Consider the following 19690-nt stretch of genomic DNA (forward strand, 5'->3'; position numbering starts at 1 on the left):
AGATCAGACAACAATACCAACAAGAAACCCATACAACTCCCTTATATCCCCCTCTTACAGACATTTAGCTTTGGTATAGTGTGTTTGTTATTATTAATGGAAGCATACTAACAGTGTTACTGTTAACTATAGACTCTAGTTGGCATTGATTACATTTTTCCCCTATACAAGCCAATTTTCAACATGTTGCAATGTTGATATTCATTTCTTCTCCCTCATGTAAAAATATTCTTACATTTGTACATTTAATCACCATCATTGACCACTTTCAGTTTCATTAAGTTATACAACCCCATTCTTTATCTTCTATCTTTCCTTCTGCTGTCGTAATGCCGCTAAAGTTCCCCTTTCAACCATACTGACACTCATCTTTGTTCGGAGTACTTAAAATATTGTGCTACCATCTCGCAGTTTTGTGTTATCCATTTCTGAATCTATACAATCAATCCTGTTGAACATTCTGTACTCCTTCAGCATCAAATGCCTGATCTCTACCCTCTATCTACTGATAACCTGTGTTCTCAACTTTAACTCTCAACATTTACTCATTAATATTAGTTCATTTTAGTGAGACCATGCGATATTTGTCCTTTTGTTTCTGGCTGATTTCAGTCAATGTAATGTCTACTGTCTACCATTTTGTCTTTTGGATTTTATATGTCATCTTATTTTATTTTTGTTTTCTCTCTCTTTTTACCCTTACTGATATTCTTCATTTCTGCACTTTTCTTCAATCCCCTCTCTCCTGTCTTTTCCTATCTGCCTGTAGTACTTGCTTTAGTATTTCTTGTAGAGCAGGTATCTTGTTCACAAACTTTTTCAGTGTCTGTTTGTCTGAAAATATTTTAAACTCTCCCTATTTTTGGAAGCAAAGTTTTATGGGATATAGAATTCTTGGTGGGCAGTTTTTCTCTTTCAGTATCTTAAATATATCATACTCCTACCTTCTCGCCTCCATGGTTTCTACTGAGAAATCTGCACAGTCTTATCGAGCTTCCCCTGTATGTGATGGATTGCTTTTATCTTGCTGCTTTCAGAATTCTTTCTTTGTCTTTGACATTTGATAATCTGATTATTAAGTGTCTTGGAGTAGGTCTTTTCAGATCTCTTCTGCTTGGGGTACACTGCACTTCTTGAATCTGTAATTTTATATCTTTCATAAGAGATGGGAAATTTCCATTGATTATTTCCTCCATTATTCTTTCTGCCCCTTTTCCCTTTTCTTCTCCTTCTGGGACACCCATGACATGTATATTGGTATGCTTCATGTTGTCATTCAGTTCCCTGAGACCCTGCTCATATTTTTCCATTCTTTTCCCTATCTGTTCTTTTTGTGTAGGGATTCAGATGTCCTGCCCTATCTGTTCTTCTGTGTGTAGGATTTCACATGTTCTTTCCTCTAGTTCATGAATCCTTTCTTCTGCCCCTTCAAATATGCTGTGGTTTGTCTCCATTGTTGTTTTTAATCTCTTCTGTTGTACCTTTCATTCCCATAAGTTATGCTGATTTTTAAACTTTTTTATTGCCTTTGTTACAGTTAATGGAAGCATATTACAATGTTACTGTTGACCATAGACTCCAGTTTGCTTTGATTATGTTTTTTTTCCCAAATACCATCCCTTTTTCAACACTCTACATGGTTGACATTCATTTGTTCTCCCACATGTAAAAACATTTTTATATTTGTACATTGAGTAACAGTCATTGTCCATACCAGTTTTTGCCAAGTTGTATAGTCCCAGTCTTTATCAACTATCTTTATCTCTATTGTCATACATTCCCCTATCCCATGTCTTTCAGCTTTACTAACAGACATCTTCTTTCAGTGTACTTACAATATTGTGCTATGATCACACAGTATTATGCTATCTATTTCTGGGTCTATATAATCAATTCTATTGAACATTCTGTAATCCTTCAGCATCAAATGCCTGAATTCTACCCTCTTTCTATCCTGGTAGCCTGTGTTATTAGCTTTTCACTCTCAAAGTTTGCTCATTAATGTTAGTTCATATTAGTGAGACCATACAGTATTTGTACTTTTGTTTCTGGCGAACTTCCCTTAACAGAATGTCCTTAAGGTCCATCCACCTTATTATATGTTCCATGTCTTTTTTCTATCTTTCAGCTGCATAATATTCCATCATGTGTATATACCACAGTTTGTTTATCCACTCATCCATTGATGGACATTTGGGCTGCTTCCTTCTCTTGGCAATTGTGAATAATGCTGCAATAAACATCAGTTTACAAATGTCTGTTTGTGTCTTAGCTTTCAGTTCCTTTGAGTATATACCTAGCAATGGAATAGCTGGGTCATATGGCAAATCTGTACTTAGCTTCCTGAGGAACCTTCACACTGTCTTCCAGAATGGTTGCACTATTCTACATTCCCACAAACAATGAATAAGAGTGCATCTTTCTCCACATCCTCTCCAGTACTTGTAAGTTTCTGTTTTTTTGGATAATGATATCTCATTGTGGTTTTGATTTGCATTTCCCTAATAGCCAGTGAAATTGAGCATTTTTTCATGTTTTTGAGCTGTTTGTATTTCCTCTTCAGAAAAGTGTCATCCATGTCTTTTGCCCATTTTTTAATTTGGTTGTTTGTCTTTCTGTTGTTGAGTTGTAGGATCACTTTATATATTTGGGATATCAAACCCTTACCTGATATGTGGTTTCCAAATATTGTCTTCCATTGTGTAGGCTGCCTTTTTACTTTTCTAACAAAGTCCTTTGATGTGCAAAAGTGTTTGATTTTGAGGAGATCCCATTTGTCTATTTGTTCTTTGGTTGCCTGTGCTTTGGGTATAAGGTCTAGGAAACCACCTCCTATCACAAGATCTTTAGGAAATTGCCCTACATTTTCTTCTAAGAGTCTTATGGTCTTAGCACTAATGTTTAGGTCTTTGATCCATTTCAAGTTAGTTAAATGTGTGAGATAGGGGTCCTCTTTCATTCTTTTGGAAATGGATATCCAGTTCTCCAAACACCATTTATTGAAGAAGCTATTCTGTCCCAGATGCTTTGGCTTGACTGCCTTATCAAAGATCAGTTGTCCATAGATATGAGAGTCTATGTCTCAACACTCAGTTCGATTCCATTGGTTGGTATCTCTATCCTTATGCCAGTACCATGCTGTTTTGAGCACTGTGGCTTTGTAATATGCTTCAGAGTCAGGTAGTGTGAGACCTCCCACTTCATTCCTCATTATCAAGATACTTTTGACTATTTGGGTCGCCTTGCCCTTCCAAATAAATTTGGTTATTGGTTTTTCTATTTCTGCAAAGTAAGTTGTTGGGATTTTAATTGGTAGCGCTTTGAATCTATAAATCAGTTTAGGTAGAGTTGACATCTTCATTATATTTAGTCTTCCAATCCATGAACACAGTATGTTCTTCCATTTTTTTCAGGCCCTGTTCAATTTCTTTTAGCAGTTTCTTGTAGTTTATATTGTATAGGTCTTTTATGGCCTTCATTAAGTTTATGCCTAAATACTTGAATCTTTTGGTTGCTGTTGCACATTACTTGTGTATAAGAACACTACAGATTTTTACGTGTCTGTCTTGTAGCCAGCCACTTTGCGGTATTCATTCATTAGCTCCAATAGCTTTGCTGTAGATTTTTCTGGATTTTCTACATATAGAATCATGTCATCTGCAAACAGTGAAAGTTTTACTTCTTCCTCTCCAATTTGGATGCCTTTTATTTCTTTTTCTTGCCTAATTGCTCTAGCTAGAACTTCCAGCACAATGTTGAATAACAGTGGTGACAGTGGTATCCCTGTCTTGTTCCTGATCTTAGAGGGAGAGCTTTCAATCTCTCCCCATTAAGTACAATGTTAGCTGTGGGTTTTTCATGTATTGCCTTTATCATATTGAGAAAATTCCCTTCTATTCCTATCCTTTGAAGTGTTTTCATCAAGAAAGGATGTTGAATTTTGTCAAATGCCATTTTTGCACCGATTGAGATGATCATCTGGTTTTTCTGCTTTAATTTATTGATGTGGTGTATTACATTAGTTGATTTTCTTGGGTTGAACCAGCCTTGCAAACCTGGAATAAACCCCACCTGGTTGTGGTGTATAATTCTTTTAATGTGCTGCTGGATTCAATTTGTGAGTATTTTGTTGAGGAATTTTGCATCTATAGTCATTAAAGAGATTGGTCTATAATTTTTTTTTCTGTGGTATCTTTGATTTTGGTATTAGGGTGATGTTGGCTTCATAGAATGAGTTGGGTAGTGTGCTGGTTTGAATGTATTATGTCCCCCAGAAAAAGCCATATTCTTTGATGCAGTCTTGTGGGGTAGACATTTTGGTGCTGATTAGATTTGCATGGAAATGCGCCCCACCCAACTGTAGGTGATAACACTGATGAGATGTTTCCATGGAGGTGTGGCCCTACCCATTCAGGGTGGGCCTTGATCAGTGGAACCATATAAATGAGCTGATGGGCAGAGGGAACTCATAGTGCAGCTGTGAGTGACGTTTTGAAGAGGAGCTTCAGCCAAGAGGGACATTTTGAAGAACACACTGGAACTGAGAGAGGAGCTTCAGCTTACAGCGACATTTTGGAGATGGCCTTTGAAAGCAGACTTTTGCTCTGGAGAAGCTAAGAGAAGACAAATGCCCCAAGAGCAACTAAGAACGACATTTTTGAGGAGCTGAAGCCTAGAGAGGAACATCCTGGGAGAAAGCCATTTTGAAACCAGAACTTGGAGCAGACGCTGGCCACGTGCCTCCCAAGCCAACAGAGGTTTTCTGGACGCCATCGGCCGTCCTCCCGTGAAGGTACCTATTTGTTGATGCATTACCTTCGACACTTTATGGCCTTAAGACTGTAACTGTGTAACCAGATAAACACTCTTTATAAAAGCCAATCCATTTCTGGTGTTTTGCATTCCAGGAGCATTAGCAAACTAGAACAGGTAGCTTTTCCTTCTCTTTAATTTTTTGAAGAGTTTGAGCAGGATTGGTATTAATTCTTTCTTGAATGCTTGGTAGAGTTCACATGTGAAGCCATCTGGTCCTGGGCTTTTCTTTTTTGGGAGCTGTTGATGACTGAATCAATCTCTTTATTGTGATTGGTTTGTTGAGGTTGTCTGTTTCTTCTGGGTCATTGTTGGTTGTTTATGCTTTTCTAGGAAGTTCTCCATTTCATGTAAGCTGTCTAGTTTATTAGCATATAGTTGCTCATAGTATCTTCTCATTATCTCCTTTATTTCTGCAAGTTCAGTAGTTATGTGTCCTTTCCTGTTCCTGATTGCATTCATTTGCATCCTCTCTCTCTCTTCTAGCCTAGCTAAGGAACCATCAATTTTGTTGATTTTCTCAAAGAACCAACTTCTGGTTTTGCTGATTCTCTCTATTGTTTTCCTGTTCTTGATTTCATTTATTTCTTCCCTAATCTTTGTTATTTCTTTCCTTCTGTTTGCTTTGGGGTTAGTTTGCTGCTCTTTCTTTAGTTCCTCCAGGTGAACAGTTAATTCCTCAATTTTTGCTCTCTCTCCTCTTTTAATTTAAGGTGCTTAGGGCAATAAATTTCCCTCTCAGCACTGCCTTTGCTTAATCCCATAAGTTTTGATATTTTGCGTGTCCATTGTCGTTTTCCTTGAGGTATTTATTAACTTGTCTTGTAATTTCTTCCTTTACCCACTGTTTTTTTAAGAATTTTTTGTTTGGCCTCCATATATTTGTGAATTTTGTGACATTCTGCCTGTTAGTTATTTCCAGCTTCTTTCCATTATGATCCGAGAATGTGTTTTTTATAATATCAATATTTTTTAATTTGTTGAAACTTGCTTTATGACCCAACATGTGGTCTCTTCTAGAGAATGTTCCATGAACACTTGAGAAAAATGTGTATCCTGGTGTTTGGGAGTGTAGTGTTGTATAAATGTCTGTCAGGTCTAGTTCATATATCTTACAATTCAGTACCTGTGTTTCCTTATTGATCCTCTGTCTAGATGTTCTATCCATTGATGAGGGCAGTGTATTGAAGTCTCCAACTATTATTGTAGAGTTATCTGCTTCTCCTTTCAATGTTCTCAGTGTTTGCCTCATGAATTTTGGGGCACTCTGGCTTGGTGTATAAATATTTATGATTTTTATATTTGCTTGATAAATTGACCCTTTTATTAATATATAGTGTCCTTCTTTGTCTCTTTTAGTTGTTTTACTTTTGAAGTTTAGTTTGTCTGATAATAATATAGCTATACCGCTTTTTTCCTGGTTGCTGTTTGCAGGAAATATCTTTTTCCAACCTTTCACTTTCAGCCTATTTTTGTCCTTGTGTCTAAAGTGAGTTTCTTGTAGATAGCTTATAGATGGGTCTTGTTTTTTTTAATCCATTCTGCCAGTCTGTGTCTTTTTATTGAGGAGTTTAATCCATTAACATTTGGTGTTATTACTGTAAGGGCAGTACTTTCTTCTACCATTTTGTCTTTTGGATTTTATATGTCATGTCTTATTTTTTCCTCTCTCTCTTTTTACCCTTCCTAATAATCTTCATTTCTACAGTCTTCTCCAAACGTCTTTCTCCTATCTTTTACTATCAGCCTGTAGCACTCCCGTTAGTATTTCTTGTAGCACTGGTCTCTTATTCACAAAGTTTCTCAGTGTCTGTTCTTTTAAACTTTTTAGTTCTTCCTTATGTTCACCCATTGTCTTCTCTATATCCTTCATCTCTTTTGTCATATTTTCCCTCAGCTCATTAATAAGATTTTTGAATTCATTTAACATATTTTTAAATGTAATTTTATTGAGATAAATTCACATAGCATACAATCCTTCAAACTGTACAATCAGTTGCTCATAATTGTGTATTGATCACCACAATCAATATCTGAATATTTTCATGACTCCAAAAAATAAAATAAAACTTAGAATAGAAAAGAAAATCCAAAACATTCCATTTCCCCTCTTCCCCCATTGTTCATTTACTTTTTTTCACACTCATTGTTTTTTAAACTTAATCAAAAATCAAAAATCAAACAATAAAATACATTTCAAAAAAAAACAAACAAAACAAAGGAATAAGAAAACACAAATAACCTAAAATAACTACATTGCTTCCAACATGTTCCTACCCTACCCCAAGAAAATAAACAGATTATAACCCAGTAAAGGAATAAGAAAAACAAATAACCTAAAGTAACTACATTTCTGTGAAATTGTTCCTACCATACCCCCCAGAAATTAACAAACCACAGTCGCTCCTGAGCATTCCCGTAACATCAAGTTTACCCTCCTTAACTTATCTGTTCTTATTAAATTATCATTCTCCCTTCATTATTTGCTGTCTATTGGTAGGTCCCCTACATTCTACAATATAAACCATTTATTTTACGTTTTTCACAGTGTTCACATTAGTGGAAACTACAATAGTTTTCTTTTTGTGCCTGCCTTATTTCTCTCAGCGTTGTTTTCAAGGTTCATCCATGTTGTCATACGTTTCACGACATTGTTCCTTCTTACTTCTGTGTAGTATTCCATTGTGAGTATGTACCACATTTTCTTTATCCGCTCATCTGTTGAAGGACATTTGGATTGTTTCCATCTCTTGGCAATTGTGAATATTGCTGCTGTGAACATTGGTGTGCAGATATCTGTTCGTGTCACTGCTTTCTGATCTTCCGGGTATATACTGAGTATTGCAATTGGTGGAGTGAAGGGTAACTGTATCTAGTTTTCTAAGGAATTGCCAGACTGTTTTCCAGAGTGGCTGTACCATTATACAGTCCCATCGACAATGAATAAGAGTTCCAACTTCTCCACATTCTCTCTGGCATTTGTTGTTTCTTGTTTGTTTAATGGAAGCCAGTCTAATTGGTGTGAGATGATTTCTCATTGTGGTCTTAATTTGAATCTTCCTAATAACTAGTGAAGCTGAACATTTTTTTTCATGTGTTTTTGGCCATTTGTATTTCCTCTTCACAGAAATGTCTTTTCATATCTTTTGCCCATTTTATAATTTGGCTGTCTGTACTATTGTTATTGAGTTGTAGGATTTCTTTATATATGCAAGATACCAGTCTTTTGTCAGATACGTGGTTTCCAAATATTGTTTTCCCATTGAGTTGGCTGCCTCTTCACCTTTTTGACAAATTCCTTTGAGGTACAGAAGCTTTTAAGTTAGATATGTTCCCATTTATATATTTTTTCTTTTGTTGCTTGTGCTTGGGGTGTGAGGTCTAGGAAGTGACTTCCTAGTATAAGGTCTTGAAGATGTTTCCCTACATTATCTTCTAGGACTTTTATGGTACTGTCTCATGTTGAGGTCTTTAATCCATTTTGAGTTAATTTTTGTGTAGGCTGCAAGGTAGGGGTCCTCTTTCATTCTTTTGGATATGGATATTCAGCTCTCCCAGCCCCATTTGTTGAATAGACTGTTATGTCCCAGTTCAGTGGTTTTGGGGGCCTTGACTGTAGGTTTGGGTGTCTATCTCTGAATTCTCAATTTGATTCCATTTATCAATATGTCTATCTTTGTGCAAATACCATGCTGTTTTGACTGCTTTGGCTTTATAATAGGCTTCAAAGTCAGGGATTGTAAGTCCTCTTGCTTTGTCTCTTGTAGAATGTTTATAGCAATTTGAGCCATCTTCCCCTTCCAAATAAATTTGATATCTACCTTTTTCAAGTCTGCAAAGTAGATTATTGGAATTTTGATAGGAATTGCATTGAATCTGTAGATGAATTTGGGTAGAATTGACATCTTAATGACATTTAGCCTTCCTATCCATGAACAAGGAAAATTTTTCCATCTTTTTAGGTCCCATTCTATTTCTTTTAGTAAAGTTATGTAGTTTTCAATGTATAGGTCTTGTACATCCTTGGTTAAGTTTATTCCTAGGTACTTGATTTTTTTAGTTGCTGTTGAGAATGGTATCTTTTTCTTGAGTGTCTCTTCAGTTAGGTCATTCCTAGTGTATAGGAAGAGTACTGACTTATGTCCATTAATCTTGTGTCCCACTACTTTGCTAAATTTGTTTATTTTCTCAAGTAACTGTGTCATCAATTTCTTAGGGTTTTCCAGTTATAGGAGTATATCATCTGCAAATAATGACATTTTTACTTCTTTGTTTCCAATTTGGATGCCTTTTATTTCCTTCTCTTGCCAGATTGCTCTGGCTAGCACTTCTAGCACAATGTAGAATAATGGTGACAGTGAGCATCCTTGTCTCATTCCTGATCTTAGAGGGAAGGCTTTCAGTCTGTTGCTGTTGAATACTATGCAGGCTGTGGGTTTTTCATATATGCCCTTTATCATATTGAGGAAGTTTCCTTCAATTCCTACCTTTTGAAGTGTTTTTATCAAACAAGGATGCTGGATTTTGTCAAATGCTTTTTCCACCATCTATTGAGATAATTATTTGATTTTTCTCCTTTGATTTGTTAATGTGTTGTATTACATTGATTGATTTTCTTATGTTGAACCATCCTTGCATGCTGGGATAAACCCCACTGGGTCATGGTGTATAATTTTTTAACGTGTCCTTGGATTTGATTTGCAAGTATTTTGTTCAGAAGTTTTGCATCCGTATTCATTAGGGAGATTAGCCTCTAGTTTTCCTCTCTTGTTACATCTTTACTTGGTTTTGGTGTTAGAGTGATGTCAGTTTCATACAATGAGTTAGGTAGTGTTCTGTTTTCTTCAGTGTTTTGAAAGAGTTTAAGTAAGATTGGTTTTGGTTCTTTTTGGAAAGTTTGTTATAATTCCCCTGTGAAGCCATCTGGCCCTGGGCATTTATTTGTGGGAAGCTTTTTGGTGACTGATTGTGTCTCTTTGCTTGTGGTTGGTGGGTTGAGGTCTTCTGTTTCTTCTCTGGTCAGTCTAGGTTGTTCATGTGTTTCCAGGAAGTTGTCCATTTCCTCTACATCATCTAGTTTGTTGGCATACAGTTGTTCATAGTGTCCTCTTTTAATTTTTAAAATTTCTTCAGGCTCCGCAGTAATGTTGCCTCGCTCATTTATTATTTTGTTATTTGGGGTCTTCTCTCTTTTTGATTTTGTCGCTCTAGCTTGTGGCTTGTCAATCTTGTTGATCTCAAAGAACCAACTTTTGGTGTTATTTATTTTCTCTATTGTTTTTTTTGTTCTCTATGTCATTTATTTCTGCTTTAATCCTTGTTATTTCTTCTACTGGTTTTAGGATTAGTTTGCTGTTCGTTTTCTAGCTTCTTCAGTTATTCCAATAGTTCTTTGATTTTAGCTCTTTCTTCCTTTTTAATGTATGCATTTAGAAGTATACATTTCCCCCTCATTAATGCCTTTGCTTCATCCCATAAGTTTTGATATGTTGTGTTCTCATTTTCATTCATCTGTATATATTTAGCAGTTTCTCTTGCTATTTCTTCTTTAAACGACTGGATTATTTAGGAGCGTGTTGTTTAACCTCCATATATTTGTGAATTTTTTAAGTCTCTGATGGTTTTTTACTTCTAATTCTAATCCATTGTGATCAGAAAATGTGCTTTGAATAATTTCAATCTTTTCAAATTTATTGGGGCTTGTTTTTTGGCCCAGCATATGATCTATTCTGGAGAAAGTTCCATGAGCACTAGAGAAGAATATGTATCCTGTGGATTTGGGATTTAATATTCTATATATGTCTGTTAATTCAAATTCATTTATTAAATTGTTTAGGTTTTCAGTTTCCTTATTGGTCCTCTGTCTGGTTGATCTATCTATAGGAGAGATTGATGTATTGAAGCCTCCCAGAATTATTGTGGAAAAGTCTGTCGCTTCCTTAAGTTTTGCCAATGTTTGTCTTGTATTTTGGGGCACCTTGATTGGGTGTATAGACATTTATAATTGTTATTTTTCTTGTTGAACTGTCTCTTTTATTAGTATATAGTGACCTTTTTTGTCTCTTATAACATTCTTACATTCAAAGTCTATTTCACCTAAGATTAATATTGCTAATCCTGCTTTCTTTTGGCTGTAGCTTGCGTGGAATATTTTTTCCCATCCTTTCACTTTCAATTTCTTTTTGTCTCTGTGTCTAAGATGAGTCTCTTGTAAGCAACATAGTGATGGTTCATATTTTTTAATCTATTCTGCCAGTCTATATCTTTTAATTGGGGAGTTTAATCCATTCACATTCAGTGTTTTTACTGTGAAGGCATTTCTTGAATCAGCCATCCTATCCTTTGATTTTTGTTTGTCAGGTATATTTTTCCCCCTCTTTATTTTCTTTAACATACCCTTACTAAATCTCTTTAGTTCTGAACCCGTCTCCATACCTCTGTCTCCTTTCTTTGTTTCTCTGCTGATAGGGCTCCCTTTAGTATCTCAAGAAGGGCAGGTCTCTTGTTAGCAAATTCTCTCAGCATTTTTTTGCCTGTGAAGATTTTAACCATTCCCTCAAATTTGAAGGAGAGCTTTGCTGGATGAAAAATTCTTGGTTGGCAATTTTTCTCTTTCAGAATTTTAAATATGTCATGCCAGCTGCCTTCTTGCCTCCATGGTGGCTGCTAAGTAGTCACTACTTAGTCTTATGTTGTTTCCTTTGTATGTGGTGAATTGCTTTTCTCTTGCTGCTTTCAGAACTTGCTCCTTCTCTTCAACATTTGACAGTCTGATCAGAATATGTCTCAGTGGGTTTATTTGGATTTATTCTTTTTGGAGTTCATTGGGCATCTATGATTTGTGTATTTATGTTGTTTAGAAGGGGTGGAAAGTTTTCCCCAACAATTTCTTTCAATACTCTCCTCATCCTTTACCCTACTCTTCCCCTTCTGGAATACCAATGATTCTTATATTTGTGCACTTTATGTTGTCCATGATATCCCTGAGATCCATTTTGATTTTTTTGATTTTTTTCTCCATTCTTTCTTTTGTACTCTCACTTTCAAGCTTGTACTGTTCCAGTTCACTTTTTCTTTCCTCAGCTTCCTCTAATTTAGTATTCTGTGTATCCAGAATCTTTTTAATTAGATCAACAGTTTCTTTTATTTCCATAAGATTGTCTTTTTTTTTTTTTTATCTTGTCAATTCTTCTTTATGCTCTTCTAGGGTCTTTTTTCCTGTCCTTTATATCCTGTGCCATGATGTTGTTGTTTGTGATTACTTCTTTGATTAATTGCTCCAAGTACTGTGTCTTCTCTGACTTTTTGATTTAGGTGTTTGCATTTGGGTTATCCGTATCTTCTTGTTTCTTCATATGCTTTAAAATTTTTCTGTTGTTTTTGGCTTCTTGGCATTTTCTTATTTTGATAGGCTTTTTTTAGGGTATCCAGGCCTATTTGAAAGATTATCTGTAATTGCCAGAGCTACAGCTTTGTGGAGTGCACTTTCCCTGACTTAACAGCAGATGGCACCCTTGAGCCACCTATTACCCTCAAGCCAGTTCTCCCCAATTTCATCTGTGTGGCGATTGGGAGTCCAAACTTTGTGGGGGTCCAATCAGTGCACCAAATTTCCATGTGCAGTTGGGGCCTCCAGCCCTGAAGGTTGGAGGTGTGCCCTGTGCAGTTAGGCAGGGGAGATGGCTTTAAGACTCAGAACTCTGAGCCATTCCCAGAGTCTTAAAGCTGTTGCAAGAGTCCAACCCTTCAGCTTAGATTCCACATAGTCTCTCTCTGCTGTGGGCTCACAAGTCCCTCGGATTGGTATAGGGCCCTTGGTACTTCTATGCTGTGCATTCCACAGACCTCTGCAAAGGACATCTGAACAACATCACAGGCTAGCAGAATCCCCAAGGGAAGCTCTTGGCAGTGGCACTCGCAGTGGTGTTCCCAGCCCACTGAAAAGATGGTTGTATGGGGCATGGTAATTTCCCACTTCCACAGATCTCTGCCTTTCTAGCTCTGGGACAATTAGCTGCAGGTGTGTGAAAGGCTATCTTCCCCACCAGATATTGAGGCGGGTGCCCGGGCACTCTCCACCACACCTGACTGCGCAGCTCTCGCTGCCAGATCTGCAGCCGCCTTTGGGGTTTTTCAACTAATCTGTCTCCAGATGCTGGCCCCTGGTTTCTCTCCTACACAGCGTGGCTGCTGTTTCCCCAGCAGACTCACTCGTTTCTGTATGTAGATTTTTGGTTTCACCAAGTGCACCGTTGCTGTGGAAGTAGCGGATCTTGTCCAGCTGGTACAGTGCTGGAACTGGTATTCTGGAGCACTTTCTGACTTTTATCTAGTGTTTTTCACAGAGAAATATTTTGCTCTGTCTCCTATTCCGCAATCTTGCATCCTCCCCTTAGCATATTTTTTGAATATCTTTAATTAGTTTTTTTTTTCAACTCCTGTATCTTGTTTGAAGTGTAAGTTTGTTCCTTTGACTGGGCCTTATCTTTGTTTTTCCTAGTGTGACTTGTAATTTTTGTTTCCTATACATCTGGTTTCCTTGATAATCCAAATCATATTTTCCCAGACCAGATTGACCCAGGTCTCAGGAGGAGGGTATAAACCTCCTCAGGTTTCCCTGAGGATGAGATGTAGCAGATTGTCAGACTTTTCTGTGAGGCCTCTACACTCTATGCTTTTCCTATACTGCTCAGTAGGTGGCACTTTTCAGCCCACAGCTTCCCACCAATGTGAAGAGGTGCAGTATGTTTGATTCTCAGCAGACTATTCTGCCAAGTACCAAGGGTGAGTCAGAAGCCAAGCTTAAGCTGTTTCTGCCTATTTTCTTTTTCCCCAGGCCCTATAGTCTGAATTCTCTGAGGGAGGGCTGCCACTTGAGCTAGGCCTTGTGCCCTCTTTTCTTAGGGAAGGTTCGCCCTTCAGGGAATTGTCTTCTTCCCTTGACTGCTTCCTTGTCTTTCTATCTTATCTGCACCCTTTCCTGGGTCAAAGCTGACAATTGAATATCCCTGAAGCTTTCTCTAGTGAGCTACTTAGAATGAGAGAAAAGAAAAAAGAAATTTCCTTTTCAGAGCCAGTCCCTAGTCTCCCAGTCTTGCCAGTCAAGGGCCGGAGTTAGTACCCAGTTCTATGTGCCCCTTTCCTTGGGACGCAGCCCTTTTCCAGTATTGTGAGCTCAGCTGACTCCAAAAACCTCTGGCTTTATTTATTTATTTTTTAATTTATTTTTCCTTCAGCCCACCTCCTCTCCACCTAGAGAGACCTCAGGGTTCCTTTATTGCTTGCTCTAGGTTTATATGTATTTGTAGCTTGTATTTAGTAGTCCAGATTTGTTAATTGGAATGCAGTTGGAATTTGGTTGAGTTACCTTCCCTTTCTCCTAGTAGAGACTGCTTCTTTTTCCCACAGGAAAGTTTTCCAACTCAGCCTGCCATGCCATTGGGGGAGGGGTGTCAGCTCCCCAGTTTGGGGGCTTCACTTACAGTTTTACGCTGAGATCTTGGCTTGTTCACCTGTTACATAAAAGTGTGTGATGTGTGTCTGGTCACAGGTGTCCCCCAGACAGTTTTTCTAGACTATTTCCTAGTTGTTCCTGGTTATTTACAGGTTTCTCTAGAGGACTAACTAAATTCCACACCTCCGTACACCACCATCCTGCCCCGCCTCCCTCATCTTCCTGTTTTAATCCCACCCTCCCCCTTTCACAGTTACCTCCAGTACCTGATATTTCTCAAATTATTTGGTGTCAGTGGTTTACTTTTGGTCTTCTCTCACTGCAGACCATCTGCTTCCTGCTCGCTTGCTTTTTGAATTTATTGATTTTTTTTTTTTTTTGCACCTTTTCCTCTTCTTTCCCTTGTCTTTGTGGATTTATGGTTTTTCTTCTTGTTCTTAATCTTTTGATATCAGGATGGAGTGGCAGTAAAATATGTTCATTCTCTCAAGTGTCATTAGGAGATACCCATTCCACCCACTTCAATCTAACTTCTTGTCCATCTCTCTACTGAAATGTCTCTTGTCATGTTCACCAATGGCCTTCATATTGCTAAATCTGTGGACCTCTTAAATTCATCTTCTCAATCTCTGCAGCATTCAGCAGAGTTGAAAATACCGCACTCTTTTTGCTTTGATGATACCATACTCTTAGTTTTCCTCTTACTTAACCTGTTTGCTATTGCTTCTTAGTTTCCATTCTGGCTTCTGTTCTCCCCAGCCTCTAAATGTTGGTGTTCCTCAAAACTCTGCCTTGACCCTACTTCCCTTTCTCTTTTATTTTTTTAAATTACTTTATCTATCAAATAAACAACACTTCCAAAGAAAATGAAGCCAAGCAATGGAAAAACAAATATCTTTTTCTCTTTAAATTGCCTTCCATCAGCCTAATCTAGTACTACTGTTTTAAAAGCCAATTATATTATGATAATTTTCAGATTTCTCTCTCTGTGCCTACCGTACTTTGTGCTCTACTCTCATACATGTTTCACTTTGATACCTATAAAGTATATCAAATTTAACATGACCAGACCTGGACTCTTGATTTTGTATCCCAAATGTGGTATAAATTACACTTCCATTTACCCAATTACCCAGTCCAGAAACTTGGGTGTTATCTTTGATTCCTCCCTTTCCCTTGCCATTTATTTTGCCTCCCCAGTATCTCAAATGCATACGTTTCTTTCCGTTGCCACAGCCACCACCCTCATTGGTTCACCATTATTTCTGCCTTCTTATGGTCTCCCAGCATTTCTAATCTTGTCCCCATGTACATGTCTGTACATGGGAAGAAGAGTGATTATAAATTGTAAATCAGGTAAGGTCATTTATGATCTTTCCATGGCTTCCTATTACTCTTAGAATAAAATTGAAAATTGTATGAAACCTTGAATGATCTTGCCTATTTTTCCTATCTCATTTTATGTCATTTACACTTGTACTCCAGCCTTCTTTCAGTTCCTTAAACACATGCATTCTATTTTGTTTTACTATAATGTTCTTCCTGACTTTCATATAGGTGTTATTTTCTTATCTTAAGGGATCTAACTTTAATGCCTTTTCCTCCAACAAACCTTTCCTTTTCCATCCTAAAGAAAGTATGCTCTGCAGTCATTTTTTATCATGTTACCCTATATTTTTTTCTATGAAATTTTTAATTTTTTAATATATTGATGTATTTGTTTGTTTACTTTATATGTGTGTGACATCTGATCCATCAAACTGTAATCTCCATAAGGGCAGTGTGGTAGGTTGAATTATATACTCCAGAGAGAAACATGTTCTTCATCTTTATCCGTTCTTGTGGTTTTGAACCCATTGTAAATAGAACCTTTTGAAGATGCTGTTTTTAGTTAAGGTATGGATAACTGAATCAGGTTGGGCTTTAGTCAGGATTACTGGAGTCCTTCATAAGCAGATTGAAATTCAGACAGAGAGAAAGCCATGGGAAGAGCAAGAAGTTGAAAGTCAACAGAATTCAGAAGGTAAAGGAAAAGAGATTGCCATATGCATTGCCATGTGACAGAAAAGCTAATGGCACAAGGATTACTGGCAGCCAACCCTAGAATGCCACAGTCTTTGGGGAGAAAGTATTGTCTTGCTGATGCCTCAATTTTGTACTTCTCCTAACCCCCAAATCATGAGCCTGTATATTCCTATTGTTAAGCCAACCCATTTTATGGTATTTGTCTTAGCAACCAGGAAAGGAAAACAGGTAGGCACCATGTTCACTATTGTATCTGCAGGCTGATCACAGTCTCTGGCCTACAGTTGTAGCTCAATAAATATTTGTTGAGTGAATGAATGAATCAAAGACTGTGAAGACCCTTTTTTTACCCAAGTGTTTTTTTTTTTTAATTTCTATTTTACAAAAAAAGTTGAAGAAAGTAGGACAATGAACATTTGTATACCCTTAGCCTGTATTGAACAATTAATATTTTATCACATTTGCTTTTTCTTCTCCATTCTTCCATATATGCATATAAATATATCTGCATATATATGAATGTGTATATATGTAGATACATTTCTCTGTCTACATTTGTCTTTCAGTCTTTGTATCTGTTCATCTCTCCATCCATCTACACACAGTAGTAGTAGTAGTAGTGGTAGTAGTAGTAGTAAAAGTGAACCATATAAAAGGAAATTGTAGACATCAAGACATTTTCCTCTAAATAGGTCATTCACCTGCATAACTAAGATACTCTTGAGAAATTTAACATTGATGTGATGATTTATTTTAATATACAGACCATGATCAAATTTCCTCAGTTGTCCCCATAATGTCATTCATTGCCCGCACCCCCCCACCCCCTGCTCCAGGGCCCACTTGAGGATTTCATATTGTATTTGGTTGTCATGTCCCTTTATTTTCCTTTTATCTAGAATAGTACTATTAGTATTTTTTTTCTTTTATTTCATTTATATTTCTTAATTGTTCAAACCAGGTTGTCTTATAGAATGTCACAGTCTGAATGGATCTCATTGTTTGTTCGTGATATATTCAGGTGATAGATTTTTGGCAAGGATAGTACACAGATGATGATGTACTTGCCATTGCATCATGTCCGGAGGGTTTATTCCATCAGATTGCCCCATTATTTAAATGCTAAATTTGATCATGTAGATAGTATTTAGCAGATCTCCCCATGGTATAGGTGTTTTGTTACCTTTGTAAATAGTTATCTGTGGGGTGATGATTTGATACTGTGCAAATATCCTGTTCACCAGCAGCTTTTCACCCAGTGAATTTTAGCATCTATTAATAGCCCTTGCCTGAATTAGTTATCACGTTGTTAGTTTTATCATTCCCTCTATATGTATTAGCTGCCATTTTTTAAATAAAGAACCTTCCCTGTCCCCAACATGCGTTTCTTTTTTAAAAACTCTTGTTTTGTACTCAATAGTTTTCATGTTTATATTTTAAAACTATTGTTTTGTACTCAATAGATTTCATGTTTAAGTTAATGTAATTACTGCTAATACTTTTTAAAGTTCATATTGTCTCATCTGGCCTGAAGGAGACCCCTCAAATAGACTCTGTTCCCCAAAGTCTTTGAGTACTTGCTTGCTTTCTGGCATAAGATTGCTTCAGAATATTTCTTCCAGTAGGGAATGATCTTTGGAAACAAAAAATGTGAGTGCTAAGTGTGCTTATTACTATTGTAGTATCCTTGCTTCCTTCAGTGGCCCTTTCAGTGGACAGAGCTAGGTTGCTATTTTATATAGATAGGAAAGTACTTAGATAGGTATATAGAAAGATAGAGTTATAAACACGGAAATTTGTTTATTTAAATCATGAGTTGTTTTCATACCTCTAACTCATCCCTAAAGGCTTTTCCTAACCTCCCATTCCATATTTTTTCTCTCAAAGTGAGAACCCTGATTCCCCAAAACAATATATTTACTCATTTGTACTATCCTAAATACACATAAAATACTACAACCAGCAACAAACCTACTGAGAAAATTTTGATTTCATTTGCAGTTTTTGTGTGTGTGTGTGTGTGTGTGTGTGTGTGTGTGTGTGTGTGTTTGCCTTAGACTGTATCTTAGAACAATGTGTTCAAAGTTATTTGAATTAATTCTTTTATCTGTGTGGTACTGTTAGCAATTTGATTATTCAGACAGATTCCCCTTTTTCTATTTTTTTTTTCAATATTAGCATTTGCTATATTTTAATCTTTTTTGTTTACTTTTGTTTTTTGAATATATAAAATGTTTGGCTAAGAATTACATAAGAAAGTAACGCAGAAGTCTCAATTCCATCCCTATCTCTTTCACACTGTTTCCACCTCCAGTCCCTTATAAACCAGTTTCTTCATTTTCTGCTTTTCCCCCCTTTTTTACATGCATATTGTACTTCTTTGTGTGGATGTTCCATAATTTATTCAAACGGTTTCCTATGGATGGTGTCACGGCCCAAGAGGGCTTTTATAGCCAAAGGACTAAAGAAAGCACTGGACATGTTCTGAGACATGAGCTTTTATTTTGGAGGCCTGCCTGCAGGGTGGAAAGTCGGTCACGTTGCCCTGAATTTAGGGGCTTTTCTGAATGGATTCAGGAGCAGCTCTGAGTGGCAACTGGTTCAGAGCTCAAGGTGAAGATACTCTTCAAAAGCAGGGAGTGCCAGGGAGTGGTTTATAAGGGTAGGACAAAGACATTCAAATGGGTATGAGAGGAGTGGGGGTCTTGTGACATAGGGAAGGGCTGATTGTAGTCAATAGGGAAGAGGGGAGGATTGTGGATTATCTTGCAGTCTCAGGGAGTTTCAGGGAGGAGGGAGTTTCAGGAGGGAGGCAAGCTATCACCGGAGGCCTGATTTTACAAGGAGAGTAGGTCAAACCTTAACTGTCCTAGGTCGAGCAAACTGCTATGTGCAGTATTCAAGGCTCTTGAGGAAGGCCCTGGGCCTGGAGCTCCCACAGATGGGTATTTGGCTTGTTTCCAATTATGCTGCTATTTTAAAATCTTGCACACATAGTATTTGAATCTTGGAGTTGTATCTCCAGGGTAATTTCTAAAAGTGGGATTGTCAGGTCAGAGAGTAAATGCATATGCAGTTTTGATAGCCACATTACCACCCTTAGGGGTTGCACTATTGTGCATACCCATCAGCAAAGGATGGGATACCGATTTATCAGAACCCTTTATTGAAGTCAAATATTGTAAAATTCCACATGACATTAGTTATTCAAAATTTTAGTTTATAGTCTTTGAATTGTGAGGGTCCCTATGGAAAACAGATGGCACATTCAAGATAGGATAATTCAAGGAGGGTTTCTTTAAGGGGTCTATTTACAATGTTGTGGGAGAATTACAAAAATGCTGTGGAAGAATCACCAGGGATGGTACAGGAGCCAACATCCGTGGAGATGTTATCACT

At 37.2% G+C, this 19690-nt stretch overlaps 1 protein-coding gene across 5 annotated transcripts in view; it reads left to right on the forward strand.

Annotated features, from left to right (window-relative positions):
- IMMP1L (inner mitochondrial membrane peptidase subunit 1) overlaps nucleotides 1-19690 on the forward strand; it is a 138117-nt gene that overhangs the window by 45871 nt on the left and 72556 nt on the right. The window contains exon 1 of one of the 5 annotated variants that reach the window (XM_037839039.1): nucleotides 4741-4792. The exons of the other annotated variants lie outside the window; for them this stretch is intronic. The gene's annotated coding sequence lies outside the window, so the exon portion shown is untranslated. Of the gene's footprint in view, nucleotides 1-4740; nucleotides 4793-19690 lie in introns of those variants that run through there. 5 annotated transcript variants of the gene reach the window in all.

The sequence above is a fragment of the Choloepus didactylus genome, chromosome 6 (genome assembly GCF_015220235.1).
Source record: "Choloepus didactylus isolate mChoDid1 chromosome 6, mChoDid1.pri, whole genome shotgun sequence".
In the NCBI taxonomy this organism is placed as follows: Eukaryota; Metazoa; Chordata; class Mammalia; order Pilosa; family Megalonychidae; genus Choloepus; species Choloepus didactylus.